Genomic DNA, 14,696 nt, shown 5'->3' on the forward strand with positions numbered 1-14,696 from the left:
GGACAAAGAGTTGAAATTCCACAAGGCAGTGACAAAAAGCTTACAGCACCTGGTATTCCCAGGCGGTCTCCCATCCAAGTACTAACCAGGCCCGACCCTGCTTAGCTTCCGAGATCGGACGAGATCAGGCGTACTCAGGCCGGTGTGGCCGTAAGCGAAAGGCAATCTCAAAAAGTGGATGAAATTGCATATACTGTAGCCATAATTTGTGGTACAGATTGTTGGATGAAATACAAACTAACCTTGCTTACTTATTTCAAAGCGAGGGCACATATTTCAGCCTTGTGGGAAAAAACGGACAAAGAGTTGAAATTCCACAAGGCAGTGACAAAAAGCTTACAGCACCTGGTATTCCCAGGCGGTCTCCCATCCAAGTACTAACCAGGCCCGACCCTGCTTAGCTTCCGAGATCGGACGAGATCAGGCGTACTCAGGCCGGTGTGGCCGTAAGCGAAAGGCAATCTCAAAAAGTGGATGAAATTGCATATACTGTAGCCATAATTTGTGGTACAGATTGTTGGATGAAATACAAACTAACCTTGCTTACTTATTTCAAAGCGAGGGCACATATTTCAGCCTTGTGGGAAAAAACGGACAAAGAGTTGAAATTCCACAAGGCAGTGACAAAAAGCTTACAGCACCTGGTATTCCCAGGCGGTCTCCCATCCAAGTACTAACCAGGCCCGACCCTGCTTAGCTTCCGAGATCGGACGAGATCAGGCGTACTCAGGCCGGTGTGGCCGTAAGCGAAAGGCAATCTCAAAAAGTGGATGAAATTGCATATACTGTAGCCATAATTTGTGGTACAGATTGTTGGATGAAATACAAACTAACCTTGCTTACTTATTTCAAAGCGAGGGCACATATTTCAGCCTTGTGGGAAAAAACGGACAAAGAGTTGAAATTCCACAAGGCAGTGACAAAAAGCTTACAGCACCTGGTATTCCCAGGCGGTCTCCCATCCAAGTACTAACCAGGCCCGACCCTGCTTAGCTTCCGAGATCGGACGAGATCAGGCGTACTCAGGCCGGTGTGGCCGTAAGCGAAAGGCAATCTCAAAAAGTGGATGAAATTGCATATACTGTAGCCATAATTTGTGGTACAGATTGTTGGATGAAATACAAACTAACCTTGCTTACTTATTTCAAAGCGAGGGCACATATTTCAGCCTTGTGGGAAAAAACGGACAAAGAGTTGAAATTCCACAAGGCAGTGACAAAAAGCTTACAGCACCTGGTATTCCCAGGCGGTCTCCCATCCAAGTACTAACCAGGCCCGACCCTGCTTAGCTTCCGAGATCGGACGAGATCAGGCGTACTCAGGCCGGTGTGGCCGTAAGCGAAAGGCAATCTCAAAAAGTGGATGAAATTGCATATACTGTAGCCATAATTTGTGGTACAGATTGTTGGATGAAATACAAACTAACCTTGCTTACTTATTTCAAAGCGAGGGCACATATTTCAGCCTTGTGGGAAAAAACGGACAAAGAGTTGAAATTCCACAAGGCAGTGACAAAAAGCTTACAGCACCTGGTATTCCCAGGCGGTCTCCCATCCAAGTACTAACCAGGCCCGACCCTGCTTAGCTTCCGAGATCGGACGAGATCAGGCGTACTCAGGCCGGTGTGGCCGTAAGCGAAAGGCAATCTCAAAAAGTGGATGAAATTGCATATACTGTAGCCATAATTTGTGGTACAGATTGTTGGATGAAATACAAACTAACCTTGCTTACTTATTTCAAAGCGAGGGCACATATTTCAGCCTTGTGGGAAAAAACGGACAAAGAGTTGAAATTCCACAAGGCAGTGACAAAAAGCTTACAGCACCTGGTATTCCCAGGCGGTCTCCCATCCAAGTACTAACCAGGCCCGACCCTGCTTAGCTTCCGAGATCGGACGAGATCAGGCGTACTCAGGCCGGTGTGGCCGTAAGCGAAAGGCAATCTCAAAAAGTGGATGAAATTGCATATACTGTAGCCATAATTTGTGGTACAGATTGTTGGATGAAATACAAACTAACCTTGCTTACTTATTTCAAAGCGAGGGCACATATTTCAGCCTTGTGGGAAAAAACGGACAAAGAGTTGAAATTCCACAAGGCAGTGACAAAAAGCTTACAGCACCTGGTATTCCCAGGCGGTCTCCCATCCAAGTACTAACCAGGCCCGACCCTGCTTAGCTTCCGAGATCGGACGAGATCAGGCGTACTCAGGCCGGTGTGGCCGTAAGCGAAAGGCAATCTCAAAAAGTGGATGAAATTGCATATACTGTAGCCATAATTTGTGGTACAGATTGTTGGATGAAATACAAACTAACCTTGCTTACTTATTTCAAAGCGAGGGCACATATTTCAGCCTTGTGGGAAAAAACGGACAAAGAGTTGAAATTCCACAAGGCAGTGACAAAAAGCTTACAGCACCTGGTATTCCCAGGCGGTCTCCCATCCAAGTACTAACCAGGCCCGACCCTGCTTAGCTTCCGAGATCGGACGAGATCAGGCGTACTCAGGCCGGTGTGGCCGTAAGCGAAAGGCAATCTCAAAAAGTGGATGAAATTGCATATACTGTAGCCATAATTTGTGGTACAGATTGTTGGATGAAATACAAACTAACCTTGCTTACTTATTTCAAAGCGAGGGCACATATTTCAGCCTTGTGGGAAAAAACGGACAAAGAGTTGAAATTCCACAAGGCAGTGACAAAAAGCTTACAGCACCTGGTATTCCCAGGCGGTCTCCCATCCAAGTACTAACCAGGCCCGACCCTGCTTAGCTTCCGAGATCGGACGAGATCAGGCGTACTCAGGCCGGTGTGGCCGTAAGCGAAAGGCAATCTCAAAAAGTGGATGAAATTGCATATACTGTAGCCATAATTTGTGGTACAGATTGTTGGATGAAATACAAACTAACCTTGCTTACTTATTTCAAAGCGAGGGCACATATTTCAGCCTTGTGGGAAAAAACGGACAAAGAGTTGAAATTCCACAAGGCAGTGACAAAAAGCTTACAGCACCTGGTATTCCCAGGCGGTCTCCCATCCAAGTACTAACCAGGCCCGACCCTGCTTAGCTTCCGAGATCGGACGAGATCAGGCGTACTCAGGCCGGTGTGGCCGTAAGCGAAAGGCAATCTCAAAAAGTGGATGAAATTGCATATACTGTAGCCATAATTTGTGGTACAGATTGTTGGATGAAATACAAACTAACCTTGCTTACTTATTTCAAAGCGAGGGCACATATTTCAGCCTTGTGGGAAAAAACGGACAAAGAGTTGAAATTCCACAAGGCAGTGACAAAAAGCTTACAGCACCTGGTATTCCCAGGCGGTCTCCCATCCAAGTACTAACCAGGCCCGACCCTGCTTAGCTTCCGAGATCGGACGAGATCAGGCGTACTCAGGCCGGTGTGGCCGTAAGCGAAAGGCAATCTCAAAAAGTGGATGAAATTGCATATACTGTAGCCATAATTTGTGGTACAGATTGTTGGATGAAATACAAACTAACCTTGCTTACTTATTTCAAAGCGAGGGCACATATTTCAGCCTTGTGGGAAAAAACGGACAAAGAGTTGAAATTCCACAAGGCAGTGACAAAAAGCTTACAGCACCTGGTATTCCCAGGCGGTCTCCCATCCAAGTACTAACCAGGCCCGACCCTGCTTAGCTTCCGAGATCGGACGAGATCAGGCGTACTCAGGCCGGTGTGGCCGTAAGCGAAAGGCAATCTCAAAAAGTGGATGAAATTGCATATACTGTAGCCATAATTTGTGGTACAGATTGTTGGATGAAATACAAACTAACCTTGCTTACTTATTTCAAAGCGAGGGCACATATTTCAGCCTTGTGGGAAAAAACGGACAAAGAGTTGAAATTCCACAAGGCAGTGACAAAAAGCTTACAGCACCTGGTATTCCCAGGCGGTCTCCCATCCAAGTACTAACCAGGCCCGACCCTGCTTAGCTTCCGAGATCGGACGAGATCAGGCGTACTCAGGCCGGTGTGGCCGTAAGCGAAAGGCAATCTCAAAAAGTGGATGAAATTGCATATACTGTAGCCATAATTTGTGGTACAGATTGTTGGATGAAATACAAACTAACCTTGCTTACTTATTTCAAAGCGAGGGCACATATTTCAGCCTTGTGGGAAAAAACGGACAAAGAGTTGAAATTCCACAAGGCAGTGACAAAAAGCTTACAGCACCTGGTATTCCCAGGCGGTCTCCCATCCAAGTACTAACCAGGCCCGACCCTGCTTAGCTTCCGAGATCGGACGAGATCAGGCGTACTCAGGCCGGTGTGGCCGTAAGCGAAAGGCAATCTCAAAAAGTGGATGAAATTGCATATACTGTAGCCATAATTTGTGGTACAGATTGTTGGATGAAATACAAACTAACCTTGCTTACTTATTTCAAAGCGAGGGCACATATTTCAGCCTTGTGGGAAAAAACGGACAAAGAGTTGAAATTCCACAAGGCAGTGACAAAAAGCTTACAGCACCTGGTATTCCCAGGCGGTCTCCCATCCAAGTACTAACCAGGCCCGACCCTGCTTAGCTTCCGAGATCGGACGAGATCAGGCGTACTCAGGCCGGTGTGGCCGTAAGCGAAAGGCAATCTCAAAAAGTGGATGAAATTGCATATACTGTAGCCATAATTTGTGGTACAGATTGTTGGATGAAATACAAACTAACCTTGCTTACTTATTTCAAAGCGAGGGCACATATTTCAGCCTTGTGGGAAAAAACGGACAAAGAGTTGAAATTCCACAAGGCAGTGACAAAAAGCTTACAGCACCTGGTATTCCCAGGCGGTCTCCCATCCAAGTACTAACCAGGCCCGACCCTGCTTAGCTTCCGAGATCGGACGAGATCAGGCGTACTCAGGCCGGTGTGGCCGTAAGCAAAAGGCAATCTCAAAAAGTGGATGAAATTGCATATACTGTAGCCATAATTTGTGGTACAGATTGTTGGATGAAATACAAACTAACCTTGCTTACTTATTTCAAAGCGAGGGCACATATTTCAGCCTTGTGGGAAAAAACGGACAAAGAGTTGAAATTCCACAAGGCAGTGACAAAAAGCTTACAGCACCTGGTATTCCCAGGCGGTCTCCCATCCAAGTACTAACCAGGCCCGACCCTGCTTAGCTTCCGAGATCGGACGAGATCAGGCGTACTCAGGCCGGTGTGGCCGTAAGCGAAAGGCAATCTCAAAAAGTGGATGAAATTGCATATACTGTAGCCATAATTTGTGGTACAGATTGTTGGATGAAATACAAACTAACCTTGCTTACTTATTTCAAAGCGAGGGCACATATTTCAGCCTTGTGGGAAAAAACGGACAAAGAGTTGAAATTCCACAAGGCAGTGACAAAAAGCTTACAGCACCTGGTATTCCCAGGCGGTCTCCCATCCAAGTACTAACCAGGCCCGACCCTGCTTAGCTTCCGAGATCGGACGAGATCAGGCGTACTCAGGCCGGTGTGGCCGTAAGCGAAAGGCAATCTCAAAAAGTGGATGAAATTGCATATACTGTAGCCATAATTTGTGGTACAGATTGTTGGATGAAATACAAACTAACCTTGCTTACTTATTTCAAAGCGAGGGCACATATTTCAGCCTTGTGGGAAAAAACGGACAAAGAGTTGAAATTCCACAAGGCAGTGACAAAAAGCTTACAGCACCTGGTATTCCCAGGCGGTCTCCCATCCAAGTACTAACCAGGCCCGACCCTGCTTAGCTTCCGAGATCGGACGAGATCAGGCGTACTCAGGCCGGTGTGGCCGTAAGCGAAAGGCAATCTCAAAAAGTGGATGAAATTGCATATACTGTAGCCATAATTTGTGGTACAGATTGTTGGATGAAATACAAACTAACCTTGCTTACTTATTTCAAAGCGAGGGCACATATTTCAGCCTTGTGGGAAAAAACGGACAAAGAGTTGAAATTCCACAAGGCAGTGACAAAAAGCTTACAGCACCTGGTATTCCCAGGCGGTCTCCCATCCAAGTACTAACCAGGCCCGACCCTGCTTAGCTTCCGAGATCGGACGAGATCAGGCGTACTCAGGCCGGTGTGGCCGTAAGCGAAAGGCAATCTCAAAAAGTGGATGAAATTGCATATACTGTAGCCATAATTTGTGGTACAGATTGTTGGATGAAATACAAACTAACCTTGCTTACTTATTTCAAAGCGAGGGCACATATTTCAGCCTTGTGGGAAAAAACGGACAAAGAGTTGAAATTCCACAAGGCAGTGACAAAAAGCTTACAGCACCTGGTATTCCCAGGCGGTCTCCCATCCAAGTACTAACCAGGCCCGACCCTGCTTAGCTTCCGAGATCGGACGAGATCAGGCGTACTCAGGCCGGTGTGGCCGTAAGCGAAAGGCAATCTCAAAAAGTGGATGAAATTGCATATACTGTAGCCATAATTTGTGGTACAGATTGTTGGATGAAATACAAACTAACCTTGCTTACTTATTTCAAAGCGAGGGCACATATTTCAGCCTTGTGGGAAAAAACGGACAAAGAGTTGAAATTCCACAAGGCAGTGACAAAAAGCTTACAGCACCTGGTATTCCCAGGCGGTCTCCCATCCAAGTACTAACCAGGCCCGACCCTGCTTAGCTTCCGAGATCGGACGAGATCAGGCGTACTCAGGCCGGTGTGGCCGTAAGCGAAAGGCAATCTCAAAAAGTGGATGAAATTGCATATACTGTAGCCATAATTTGTGGTACAGATTGTTGGATGAAATACAAACTAACCTTGCTTACTTATTTCAAAGCGAGGGCACATATTTCAGCCTTGTGGGAAAAAACGGACAAAGAGTTGAAATTCCACAAGGCAGTGACAAAAAGCTTACAGCACCTGGTATTCCCAGGCGGTCTCCCATCCAAGTACTAACCAGGCCCGACCCTGCTTAGCTTCCGAGATCGGACGAGATCAGGCGTACTCAGGCCGGTGTGGCCGTAAGCGAAAGGCAATCTCAAAAAGTGGATGAAATTGCATATACTGTAGCCATAATTTGTGGTACAGATTGTTGGATGAAATACAAACTAACCTTGCTTACTTATTTCAAAGCGAGGGCACATATTTCAGCCTTGTGGGAAAAAACGGACAAAGAGTTGAAATTCCACAAGGCAGTGACAAAAAGCTTACAGCACCTGGTATTCCCAGGCGGTCTCCCATCCAAGTACTAACCAGGCCCGACCCTGCTTAGCTTCCGAGATCGGACGAGATCAGGCGTACTCAGGCCGGTGTGGCCGTAAGCGAAAGGCAATCTCAAAAAGTGGATGAAATTGCATATACTGTAGCCATAATTTGTGGTACAGATTGTTGGATGAAATACAAACTAACCTTGCTTACTTATTTCAAAGCGAGGGCACATATTTCAGCCTTGTGGGAAAAAACGGACAAAGAGTTGAAATTCCACAAGGCAGTGACAAAAAGCTTACAGCACCTGGTATTCCCAGGCGGTCTCCCATCCAAGTACTAACCAGGCCCGACCCTGCTTAGCTTCCGAGATCGGACGAGATCAGGCGTACTCAGGCCGGTGTGGCCGTAAGCGAAAGGCAATCTCAAAAAGTGGATGAAATTGCATATACTGTAGCCATAATTTGTGGTACAGATTGTTGGATGAAATACAAACTAACCTTGCTTACTTATTTCAAAGCGAGGGCACATATTTCAGCCTTGTGGGAAAAAACGGACAAAGAGTTGAAATTCCACAAGGCAGTGACAAAAAGCTTACAGCACCTGGTATTCCCAGGCGGTCTCCCATCCAAGTACTAACCAGGCCCGACCCTGCTTAGCTTCCGAGATCGGACGAGATCAGGCGTACTCAGGCCGGTGTGGCCGTAAGCGAAAGGCAATCTCAAAAAGTGGATGAAATTGCATATACTGTAGCCATAATTTGTGGTACAGATTGTTGGATGAAATACAAACTAACCTTGCTTACTTATTTCAAAGCGAGGGCACATATTTCAGCCTTGTGGGAAAAAACGGACAAAGAGTTGAAATTCCACAAGGCAGTGACAAAAAGCTTACAGCACCTGGTATTCCCAGGCGGTCTCCCATCCAAGTACTAACCAGGCCCGACCCTGCTTAGCTTCCGAGATCGGACGAGATCAGGCGTACTCAGGCCGGTGTGGCCGTAAGCGAAAGGCAATCTCAAAAAGTGGATGAAATTGCATATACTGTAGCCATAATTTGTGGTACAGATTGTTGGATGAAATACAAACTAACCTTGCTTACTTATTTCAAAGCGAGGGCACATATTTCAGCCTTGTGGGAAAAAACGGACAAAGAGTTGAAATTCCACAAGGCAGTGACAAAAAGCTTACAGCACCTGGTATTCCCAGGCGGTCTCCCATCCAAGTACTAACCAGGCCCGACCCTGCTTAGCTTCCGAGATCGGACGAGATCAGGCGTACTCAGGCCGGTGTGGCCGTAAGCGAAAGGCAATCTCAAAAAGTGGATGAAATTGCATATACTGTAGCCATAATTTGTGGTACAGATTGTTGGATGAAATACAAACTAACCTTGCTTACTTATTTCAAAGCGAGGGCACATATTTCAGCCTTGTGGGAAAAAACGGACAAAGAGTTGAAATTCCACAAGGCAGTGACAAAAAGCTTACAGCACCTGGTATTCCCAGGCGGTCTCCCATCCAAGTACTAACCAGGCCCGACCCTGCTTAGCTTCCGAGATCGGACGAGATCAGGCGTACTCAGGCCGGTGTGGCCGTAAGCGAAAGGCAATCTCAAAAAGTGGATGAAATTGCATATACTGTAGCCATAATTTGTGGTACAGATTGTTGGATGAAATACAAACTAACCTTGCTTACTTATTTCAAAGCGAGGGCACATATTTCAGCCTTGTGGGAAAAAACGGACAAAGAGTTGAAATTCCACAAGGCAGTGACAAAAAGCTTACAGCACCTGGTATTCCCAGGCGGTCTCCCATCCAAGTACTAACCAGGCCCGACCCTGCTTAGCTTCCGAGATCGGACGAGATCAGGCGTACTCAGGCCGGTGTGGCCGTAAGCGAAAGGCAATCTCAAAAAGTGGATGAAATTGCATATACTGTAGCCATAATTTGTGGTACAGATTGTTGGATGAAATACAAACTAACCTTGCTTACTTATTTCAAAGCGAGGGCACATATTTCAGCCTTGTGGGAAAAAACGGACAAAGAGTTGAAATTCCACAAGGCAGTGACAAAAAGCTTACAGCACCTGGTATTCCCAGGCGGTCTCCCATCCAAGTACTAACCAGGCCCGACCCTGCTTAGCTTCCGAGATCGGACGAGATCAGGCGTACTCAGGCCGGTGTGGCCGTAAGCGAAAGGCAATCTCAAAAAGTGGATGAAATTGCATATACTGTAGCCATAATTTGTGGTACAGATTGTTGGATGAAATACAAACTAACCTTGCTTACTTATTTCAAAGCGAGGGCACATATTTCAGCCTTGTGGGAAAAAACGGACAAAGAGTTGAAATTCCACAAGGCAGTGACAAAAAGCTTACAGCACCTGGTATTCCCAGGCGGTCTCCCATCCAAGTACTAACCAGGCCCGACCCTGCTTAGCTTCCGAGATCGGACGAGATCAGGCGTACTCAGGCCGGTGTGGCCGTAAGCGAAAGGCAATCTCAAAAAGTGGATGAAATTGCATATACTGTAGCCATAATTTGTGGTACAGATTGTTGGATGAAATACAAACTAACCTTGCTTACTTATTTCAAAGCGAGGGCACATATTTCAGCCTTGTGGGAAAAAACGGACAAAGAGTTGAAATTCCACAAGGCAGTGACAAAAAGCTTACAGCACCTGGTATTCCCAGGCGGTCTCCCATCCAAGTACTAACCAGGCCCGACCCTGCTTAGCTTCCGAGATCGGACGAGATCAGGCGTACTCAGGCCGGTGTGGCCGTAAGCGAAAGGCAATCTCAAAAAGTGGATGAAATTGCATATACTGTAGCCATAATTTGTGGTACAGATTGTTGGATGAAATACAAACTAACCTTGCTTACTTATTTCAAAGCGAGGGCACATATTTCAGCCTTGTGGGAAAAAACGGACAAAGAGTTGAAATTCCACAAGGCAGTGACAAAAAGCTTACAGCACCTGGTATTCCCAGGCGGTCTCCCATCCAAGTACTAACCAGGCCCGACCCTGCTTAGCTTCCGAGATCGGACGAGATCAGGCGTACTCAGGCCGGTGTGGCCGTAAGCGAAAGGCAATCTCAAAAAGTGGATGAAATTGCATATACTGTAGCCATAATTTGTGGTACAGATTGTTGGATGAAATACAAACTAACCTTGCTTACTTATTTCAAAGCGAGGGCACATATTTCAGCCTTGTGGGAAAAAACGGACAAAGAGTTGAAATTCCACAAGGCAGTGACAAAAAGCTTACAGCACCTGGTATTCCCAGGCGGTCTCCCATCCAAGTACTAACCAGGCCCGACCCTGCTTAGCTTCCGAGATCGGACGAGATCAGGCGTACTCAGGCCGGTGTGGCCGTAAGCGAAAGGCAATCTCAAAAAGTGGATGAAATTGCATATACTGTAGCCATAATTTGTGGTACAGATTGTTGGATGAAATACAAACTAACCTTGCTTACTTATTTCAAAGCGAGGGCACATATTTCAGCCTTGTGGGAAAAAACGGACAAAGAGTTGAAATTCCACAAGGCAGTGACAAAAAGCTTACAGCACCTGGTATTCCCAGGCGGTCTCCCATCCAAGTACTAACCAGGCCCGACCCTGCTTAGCTTCCGAGATCGGACGAGATCAGGCGTACTCAGGCCGGTGTGGCCGTAAGCGAAAGGCAATCTCAAAAAGTGGATGAAATTGCATATACTGTAGCCATAATTTGTGGTACAGATTGTTGGATGAAATACAAACTAACCTTGCTTACTTATTTCAAAGCGAGGGCACATATTTCAGCCTTGTGGGAAAAAACGGACAAAGAGTTGAAATTCCACAAGGCAGTGACAAAAAGCTTACAGCACCTGGTATTCCCAGGCGGTCTCCCATCCAAGTACTAACCAGGCCCGACCCTGCTTAGCTTCCGAGATCGGACGAGATCAGGCGTACTCAGGCCGGTGTGGCCGTAAGCGAAAGGCAATCTCAAAAAGTGGATGAAATTGCATATACTGTAGCCATAATTTGTGGTACAGATTGTTGGATGAAATACAAACTAACCTTGCTTACTTATTTCAAAGCGAGGGCACATATTTCAGCCTTGTGGGAAAAAACGGACAAAGAGTTGAAATTCCACAAGGCAGTGACAAAAAGCTTACAGCACCTGGTATTCCCAGGCGGTCTCCCATCCAAGTACTAACCAGGCCCGACCCTGCTTAGCTTCCGAGATCGGACGAGATCAGGCGTACTCAGGCCGGTGTGGCCGTAAGCGAAAGGCAATCTCAAAAAGTGGATGAAATTGCATATACTGTAGCCATAATTTGTGGTACAGATTGTTGGATGAAATACAAACTAACCTTGCTTACTTATTTCAAAGCGAGGGCACATATTTCAGCCTTGTGGGAAAAAACGGACAAAGAGTTGAAATTCCACAAGGCAGTGACAAAAAGCTTACAGCACCTGGTATTCCCAGGCGGTCTCCCATCCAAGTACTAACCAGGCCCGACCCTGCTTAGCTTCCGAGATCGGACGAGATCAGGCGTACTCAGGCCGCCACAATAGGTCAATAGGCTATGTGTCTCCTCTTACTTAGTGTATCCAATTCTCCCTAAGTGCCTATGTGTTCTATTTATTCCCACAAATAGGTCAATAGGCTATGTGTCTCCTTTTGCTTTAGTGTATCCAATTCTCCCTACGTGCCCATGTGTTCTTTTTACTCCCACAAATCCCTCCTCTGGGGCTAATTAGCCCCACACAAAAATAAAAATACAAGAAATCATTCAAACAACCTGGACCAAACATCTCCAAATCATGAAAATGAAACTAAGAGTAAAAGATCCAATAATAAACATTAACAAAAACCCAACTAAACCAAACATCTCTTATTTATGCAGAAGAGTAAAAGATCTAACTAGGTAAGAAATAATAAGAAAAAATACATGTAACATTATGGTGAAGCATGAGCATGTAGGTACATAGCCTTGCCTGAGGTTGTCTCAGTTATGTGTAAAAATACAAAAAATAAAACAATAAGACTAAACATAAGAAGAATATAAGAAGCCATAAAAGTACTACTGGAATAGACAACAATAGTACTTGAATATAATAAAATAATACTTGAATATAAGAAAATAATAGGCCTACATGCAGTTTCAAAAGAAAAATGACACAACAACATTCTAACATTAAGTTTTCAATCATGATCCTCCCTCGCAGACACCTCTCTAACAATGTGTTATCAATGATACCAACCTTTGTTAGAAGATTAAGGACATGGTCCGTAGACACTTGTAACCGGATACCCTCTGTTACCTAGCATGTTTTGAAATAACTTATTTGTAGAAGGCAAAACTAACTTGAATTTAAGGAAATCAGATATATTCATCGATATACCTATTTTTAAAAATTAAAAATCACAACCAAACAAACGAACATACACGGCCATAAGTCAATAGGTATATGAAATCCTTACATAAGAGTACAATCCTCTTCACTACAAATATCACAATCTCCTCTTTGACATTTTGCACAAAACAGAGGATCTCCGTAATGACAGACAGTTAGGATTACCAAAAGAGCAGTCAAGAGGCCCACCAGCTGCATTACATGCTTGTCCATATCTATCTGTATAATGGCCTGGGCTTCCAGGTACAGGATCAACTACCACAGGAAGGTTAGCTCTACCTATCGACATCTGTTTAACCGTTATTCGGATCACAAGCGATTTCACCAAAGGTAAAACACAACAAAATACGATACCTAGAGCCACTAATCCTCCGCCCAGCATAATGGCCATCCTAGCAAACATAGCTCCCCATTTACCTAATGCTAGATCCAGCCAGTCCCAAACATGAGAATCAAACCCAGCATTAGCCTTTACCTCTGTTCGTAACCCTTTAAGTCTAGTCATAGCAAGTGCAAAGGATCCGTTAGGCGCTGTGTTGTTAGGAATAAAGGTACAACAATCATCCCCAAACATAACACAGACTCCACCCTTCTCCGCCAAAAGCCAATTGAGAGCCTGTCTATTTTGCCAAGTCATTTTGCTGGTAGCCTGTACCTGTTCCCCCAACGCCGTTAGAGCTGAGTCAGTATAGTTAATGAATCTCTGCTGGTTATAATAAATATAATTAATCCACTCTAAGTTCTTATTCGGTGTAACCCACAAAAATATTGATTCATATCCAGATTTAACTTCATCTCTTGCCTTGAACTCCCGAGGTACTCCCCTAGGCTGTCCAATTGCATCCAGGTATACCTCAGGGTCCTTCTCATACGCCCTTTTAACTCTAGATTTAACATAATCGTCATGAGGTGATTTGATAATGGTAACCTGTTGAATTGCTCTAACTAAGGCACAGAGACCAATCCATCCATCTGGTAGTACATTCAATAGTTTGTTTTTCCCACACATCCAGAAACTATCTGCAATACCTCTATCCTGATTCTTCAGTATAGTGAGGGACGGCGCAACCTGGGTTATTGTACCACACACTCCTTTTCTATTTACAATCAACCCTTCATCTGTGCTTCTACGAACCCCTGCCGTCTCTAGTATCCAAATAGTATCACATTCTACAGTGGTGTTTCCGACATTTATTCCTTCGGTGTTATAGCTGTAAAAACATTCATATTTTCCTTTAACCACATTACTTATGTCTAAATTGAGTCCATTTAATTCAGTTTTAATGTCATATGCAGCACAGTCATTGTTTCCCAACCTAGTCTCGTTCAACATGATTCTGCCTCTAGTGCTCCCCTGAGCAATCCTACATTCTATGTCACACAAGGGAATAGAATACTTTGTCTTGGTACAATGATCATTCTTCCAATTTGCACAGTTTTTAAATGATGCTGGTTCAGGGACTATCATGAGATCCGACAAAGGTGATTTACTACACAAAATACAATTGTCCATTCTGTGTTTGTTTGCCGTATACTTAGCCCATTTGTACCATTCGTTCTTCACTTCTTCCTCCTGCATAGTGTCCTTGAATGGTTCTGAGTCTGATATACCTATGTCCGTCATCTTTGCATTGTTCTTGTCTTGGGGTAGGTCATTAGAGTTTGTCAAAAAGTTCCAAATCTCATTAAAGAATCCTTTTGGTTCTGGTGTTACAGGTGTCTTTATGGTCACCGTGGTCCGCTTGGCAAGGGCAGTTGATGTCATCTTGGTGGTAGTTGCTGTGGTCGTCACAGCAGCCGCCACCGTGGTTGTTACAGCCGCTGCTATCGTTGTCGTCGTCGCTTTGGTTGTTACAAGCTGTTCTTGCTCAGGTGCTGGCGTGGGACCCAATTTGACATGTTTGTAACTGTTTCCTTCGGTCAGTCCTGTTCTTGCTATTTCAATTTCAAATTCTTCACCTTCTGCTGGTGTTATCTTGTTCATGATAAACTCCCAGCCTTCCTCATATTTGGTTAATATCAGGTCACAACCTTTAGGGTCCCATATAACTTCTCCCTTTATCATATGATGTGTCCATCCACAGAGTGGCTCCTCTGGTAGTGGTTTCTTCCTCCATACCGAAACTGTTCTCTGTTCCCCTGGTTCAGTTAGAAGTTG

General features: G+C 45.0%; 39 non-coding genes and 1 pseudogene across 39 annotated transcripts; all 40 read right to left on the reverse strand.

Annotated features, from left to right (window-relative positions):
- Nucleotides 1-37: 37 nt before the first annotated feature.
- LOC139404171 (5S ribosomal RNA) lies at nt 38-156 on the reverse strand. Its single transcript, XR_011633803.1, has one exon. It is a non-coding gene; the product is annotated as a 5S ribosomal RNA (ribosomal RNA).
- A 177-nt stretch (nt 157-333) lies between these two features.
- LOC139404182 (5S ribosomal RNA) lies at nt 334-452 on the reverse strand. Its single transcript, XR_011633814.1, has one exon. It is a non-coding gene; the product is annotated as a 5S ribosomal RNA (ribosomal RNA).
- Nucleotides 453-629: 177 nt separating this feature from the next.
- On the reverse strand, nt 630-748 carry LOC139404193 (5S ribosomal RNA). Its single transcript, XR_011633825.1, has one exon. It is a non-coding gene; the product is annotated as a 5S ribosomal RNA (ribosomal RNA).
- Nucleotides 749-925: 177 nt separating this feature from the next.
- On the reverse strand, nt 926-1,044 carry LOC139404205 (5S ribosomal RNA). Its single transcript, XR_011633836.1, has one exon. It is a non-coding gene; the product is annotated as a 5S ribosomal RNA (ribosomal RNA).
- Nucleotides 1,045-1,221: 177 nt separating this feature from the next.
- Nucleotides 1,222-1,340, reverse strand: LOC139404211 (5S ribosomal RNA). Its single transcript, XR_011633841.1, has one exon. It is a non-coding gene; the product is annotated as a 5S ribosomal RNA (ribosomal RNA).
- A 177-nt stretch (nt 1,341-1,517) lies between these two features.
- LOC139404172 (5S ribosomal RNA) lies at nt 1,518-1,636 on the reverse strand. The gene has a single exon (XR_011633804.1). It is a non-coding gene; the product is annotated as a 5S ribosomal RNA (ribosomal RNA).
- Nucleotides 1,637-1,813: 177 nt separating this feature from the next.
- LOC139404173 (5S ribosomal RNA) lies at nt 1,814-1,932 on the reverse strand. The gene has a single exon (XR_011633805.1). It is a non-coding gene; the product is annotated as a 5S ribosomal RNA (ribosomal RNA).
- A 177-nt stretch (nt 1,933-2,109) lies between these two features.
- On the reverse strand, nt 2,110-2,228 carry LOC139404174 (5S ribosomal RNA). The gene has a single exon (XR_011633806.1). It is a non-coding gene; the product is annotated as a 5S ribosomal RNA (ribosomal RNA).
- Nucleotides 2,229-2,405: 177 nt separating this feature from the next.
- On the reverse strand, nt 2,406-2,524 carry LOC139404175 (5S ribosomal RNA). The gene has a single exon (XR_011633807.1). It is a non-coding gene; the product is annotated as a 5S ribosomal RNA (ribosomal RNA).
- Nucleotides 2,525-2,701: 177 nt separating this feature from the next.
- On the reverse strand, nt 2,702-2,820 carry LOC139404176 (5S ribosomal RNA). The gene has a single exon (XR_011633808.1). It is a non-coding gene; the product is annotated as a 5S ribosomal RNA (ribosomal RNA).
- A 177-nt stretch (nt 2,821-2,997) lies between these two features.
- LOC139404177 (5S ribosomal RNA) lies at nt 2,998-3,116 on the reverse strand. Its single transcript, XR_011633809.1, has one exon. It is a non-coding gene; the product is annotated as a 5S ribosomal RNA (ribosomal RNA).
- Nucleotides 3,117-3,293: 177 nt separating this feature from the next.
- Nucleotides 3,294-3,412, reverse strand: LOC139404178 (5S ribosomal RNA). The gene has a single exon (XR_011633810.1). It is a non-coding gene; the product is annotated as a 5S ribosomal RNA (ribosomal RNA).
- Nucleotides 3,413-3,589: 177 nt separating this feature from the next.
- Nucleotides 3,590-3,708, reverse strand: LOC139404179 (5S ribosomal RNA). The gene has a single exon (XR_011633811.1). It is a non-coding gene; the product is annotated as a 5S ribosomal RNA (ribosomal RNA).
- Nucleotides 3,709-3,885: 177 nt separating this feature from the next.
- On the reverse strand, nt 3,886-4,004 carry LOC139404180 (5S ribosomal RNA). The gene has a single exon (XR_011633812.1). It is a non-coding gene; the product is annotated as a 5S ribosomal RNA (ribosomal RNA).
- A 177-nt stretch (nt 4,005-4,181) lies between these two features.
- LOC139404181 (5S ribosomal RNA) lies at nt 4,182-4,300 on the reverse strand. Its single transcript, XR_011633813.1, has one exon. It is a non-coding gene; the product is annotated as a 5S ribosomal RNA (ribosomal RNA).
- Nucleotides 4,301-4,477: 177 nt separating this feature from the next.
- On the reverse strand, nt 4,478-4,596 carry LOC139404183 (5S ribosomal RNA). The gene has a single exon (XR_011633815.1). It is a non-coding gene; the product is annotated as a 5S ribosomal RNA (ribosomal RNA).
- A 177-nt stretch (nt 4,597-4,773) lies between these two features.
- On the reverse strand, nt 4,774-4,892 carry LOC139404184 (5S ribosomal RNA). The gene has a single exon (XR_011633816.1). It is a non-coding gene; the product is annotated as a 5S ribosomal RNA (ribosomal RNA).
- Nucleotides 4,893-5,069: 177 nt separating this feature from the next.
- Nucleotides 5,070-5,188, reverse strand: LOC139404185 (5S ribosomal RNA). The gene has a single exon (XR_011633817.1). It is a non-coding gene; the product is annotated as a 5S ribosomal RNA (ribosomal RNA).
- A 177-nt stretch (nt 5,189-5,365) lies between these two features.
- On the reverse strand, nt 5,366-5,484 carry LOC139404186 (5S ribosomal RNA). The gene has a single exon (XR_011633818.1). It is a non-coding gene; the product is annotated as a 5S ribosomal RNA (ribosomal RNA).
- Nucleotides 5,485-5,661: 177 nt separating this feature from the next.
- On the reverse strand, nt 5,662-5,780 carry LOC139404187 (5S ribosomal RNA). The gene has a single exon (XR_011633819.1). It is a non-coding gene; the product is annotated as a 5S ribosomal RNA (ribosomal RNA).
- Nucleotides 5,781-5,957: 177 nt separating this feature from the next.
- LOC139404188 (5S ribosomal RNA) lies at nt 5,958-6,076 on the reverse strand. The gene has a single exon (XR_011633820.1). It is a non-coding gene; the product is annotated as a 5S ribosomal RNA (ribosomal RNA).
- Nucleotides 6,077-6,253: 177 nt separating this feature from the next.
- LOC139404189 (5S ribosomal RNA) lies at nt 6,254-6,372 on the reverse strand. Its single transcript, XR_011633821.1, has one exon. It is a non-coding gene; the product is annotated as a 5S ribosomal RNA (ribosomal RNA).
- A 177-nt stretch (nt 6,373-6,549) lies between these two features.
- LOC139404190 (5S ribosomal RNA) lies at nt 6,550-6,668 on the reverse strand. The gene has a single exon (XR_011633822.1). It is a non-coding gene; the product is annotated as a 5S ribosomal RNA (ribosomal RNA).
- A 177-nt stretch (nt 6,669-6,845) lies between these two features.
- Nucleotides 6,846-6,964, reverse strand: LOC139404191 (5S ribosomal RNA). The gene has a single exon (XR_011633823.1). It is a non-coding gene; the product is annotated as a 5S ribosomal RNA (ribosomal RNA).
- A 177-nt stretch (nt 6,965-7,141) lies between these two features.
- LOC139404192 (5S ribosomal RNA) lies at nt 7,142-7,260 on the reverse strand. Its single transcript, XR_011633824.1, has one exon. It is a non-coding gene; the product is annotated as a 5S ribosomal RNA (ribosomal RNA).
- Nucleotides 7,261-7,437: 177 nt separating this feature from the next.
- Nucleotides 7,438-7,556, reverse strand: LOC139404194 (5S ribosomal RNA). The gene has a single exon (XR_011633826.1). It is a non-coding gene; the product is annotated as a 5S ribosomal RNA (ribosomal RNA).
- A 177-nt stretch (nt 7,557-7,733) lies between these two features.
- On the reverse strand, nt 7,734-7,852 carry LOC139404195 (5S ribosomal RNA). The gene has a single exon (XR_011633827.1). It is a non-coding gene; the product is annotated as a 5S ribosomal RNA (ribosomal RNA).
- A 177-nt stretch (nt 7,853-8,029) lies between these two features.
- On the reverse strand, nt 8,030-8,148 carry LOC139404196 (5S ribosomal RNA). Its single transcript, XR_011633828.1, has one exon. It is a non-coding gene; the product is annotated as a 5S ribosomal RNA (ribosomal RNA).
- A 177-nt stretch (nt 8,149-8,325) lies between these two features.
- On the reverse strand, nt 8,326-8,444 carry LOC139404197 (5S ribosomal RNA). The gene has a single exon (XR_011633829.1). It is a non-coding gene; the product is annotated as a 5S ribosomal RNA (ribosomal RNA).
- Nucleotides 8,445-8,621: 177 nt separating this feature from the next.
- On the reverse strand, nt 8,622-8,740 carry LOC139404198 (5S ribosomal RNA). The gene has a single exon (XR_011633830.1). It is a non-coding gene; the product is annotated as a 5S ribosomal RNA (ribosomal RNA).
- Nucleotides 8,741-8,917: 177 nt separating this feature from the next.
- Nucleotides 8,918-9,036, reverse strand: LOC139404199 (5S ribosomal RNA). Its single transcript, XR_011633831.1, has one exon. It is a non-coding gene; the product is annotated as a 5S ribosomal RNA (ribosomal RNA).
- A 177-nt stretch (nt 9,037-9,213) lies between these two features.
- LOC139404201 (5S ribosomal RNA) lies at nt 9,214-9,332 on the reverse strand. The gene has a single exon (XR_011633832.1). It is a non-coding gene; the product is annotated as a 5S ribosomal RNA (ribosomal RNA).
- A 177-nt stretch (nt 9,333-9,509) lies between these two features.
- On the reverse strand, nt 9,510-9,628 carry LOC139404202 (5S ribosomal RNA). The gene has a single exon (XR_011633833.1). It is a non-coding gene; the product is annotated as a 5S ribosomal RNA (ribosomal RNA).
- A 177-nt stretch (nt 9,629-9,805) lies between these two features.
- LOC139404203 (5S ribosomal RNA) lies at nt 9,806-9,924 on the reverse strand. Its single transcript, XR_011633834.1, has one exon. It is a non-coding gene; the product is annotated as a 5S ribosomal RNA (ribosomal RNA).
- Nucleotides 9,925-10,101: 177 nt separating this feature from the next.
- LOC139404204 (5S ribosomal RNA) lies at nt 10,102-10,220 on the reverse strand. Its single transcript, XR_011633835.1, has one exon. It is a non-coding gene; the product is annotated as a 5S ribosomal RNA (ribosomal RNA).
- Nucleotides 10,221-10,397: 177 nt separating this feature from the next.
- On the reverse strand, nt 10,398-10,516 carry LOC139404206 (5S ribosomal RNA). The gene has a single exon (XR_011633837.1). It is a non-coding gene; the product is annotated as a 5S ribosomal RNA (ribosomal RNA).
- A 177-nt stretch (nt 10,517-10,693) lies between these two features.
- On the reverse strand, nt 10,694-10,812 carry LOC139404207 (5S ribosomal RNA). Its single transcript, XR_011633838.1, has one exon. It is a non-coding gene; the product is annotated as a 5S ribosomal RNA (ribosomal RNA).
- Nucleotides 10,813-10,989: 177 nt separating this feature from the next.
- LOC139404208 (5S ribosomal RNA) lies at nt 10,990-11,108 on the reverse strand. The gene has a single exon (XR_011633839.1). It is a non-coding gene; the product is annotated as a 5S ribosomal RNA (ribosomal RNA).
- Nucleotides 11,109-11,285: 177 nt separating this feature from the next.
- Nucleotides 11,286-11,404, reverse strand: LOC139404209 (5S ribosomal RNA). The gene has a single exon (XR_011633840.1). It is a non-coding gene; the product is annotated as a 5S ribosomal RNA (ribosomal RNA).
- A 177-nt stretch (nt 11,405-11,581) lies between these two features.
- Nucleotides 11,582-11,697, reverse strand: LOC139404210 (5S ribosomal RNA; annotated as a pseudogene).
- Nucleotides 11,698-14,696: the final 2,999 nt, after the last annotated feature.

The sequence above is a fragment of the Oncorhynchus clarkii genome, unplaced genomic scaffold (genome assembly GCF_045791955.1).
Source record: "Oncorhynchus clarkii lewisi isolate Uvic-CL-2024 unplaced genomic scaffold, UVic_Ocla_1.0 unplaced_contig_1097_pilon_pilon, whole genome shotgun sequence".
NCBI classification, from domain to species: Eukaryota; Metazoa; Chordata; class Actinopteri; order Salmoniformes; family Salmonidae; genus Oncorhynchus; species Oncorhynchus clarkii.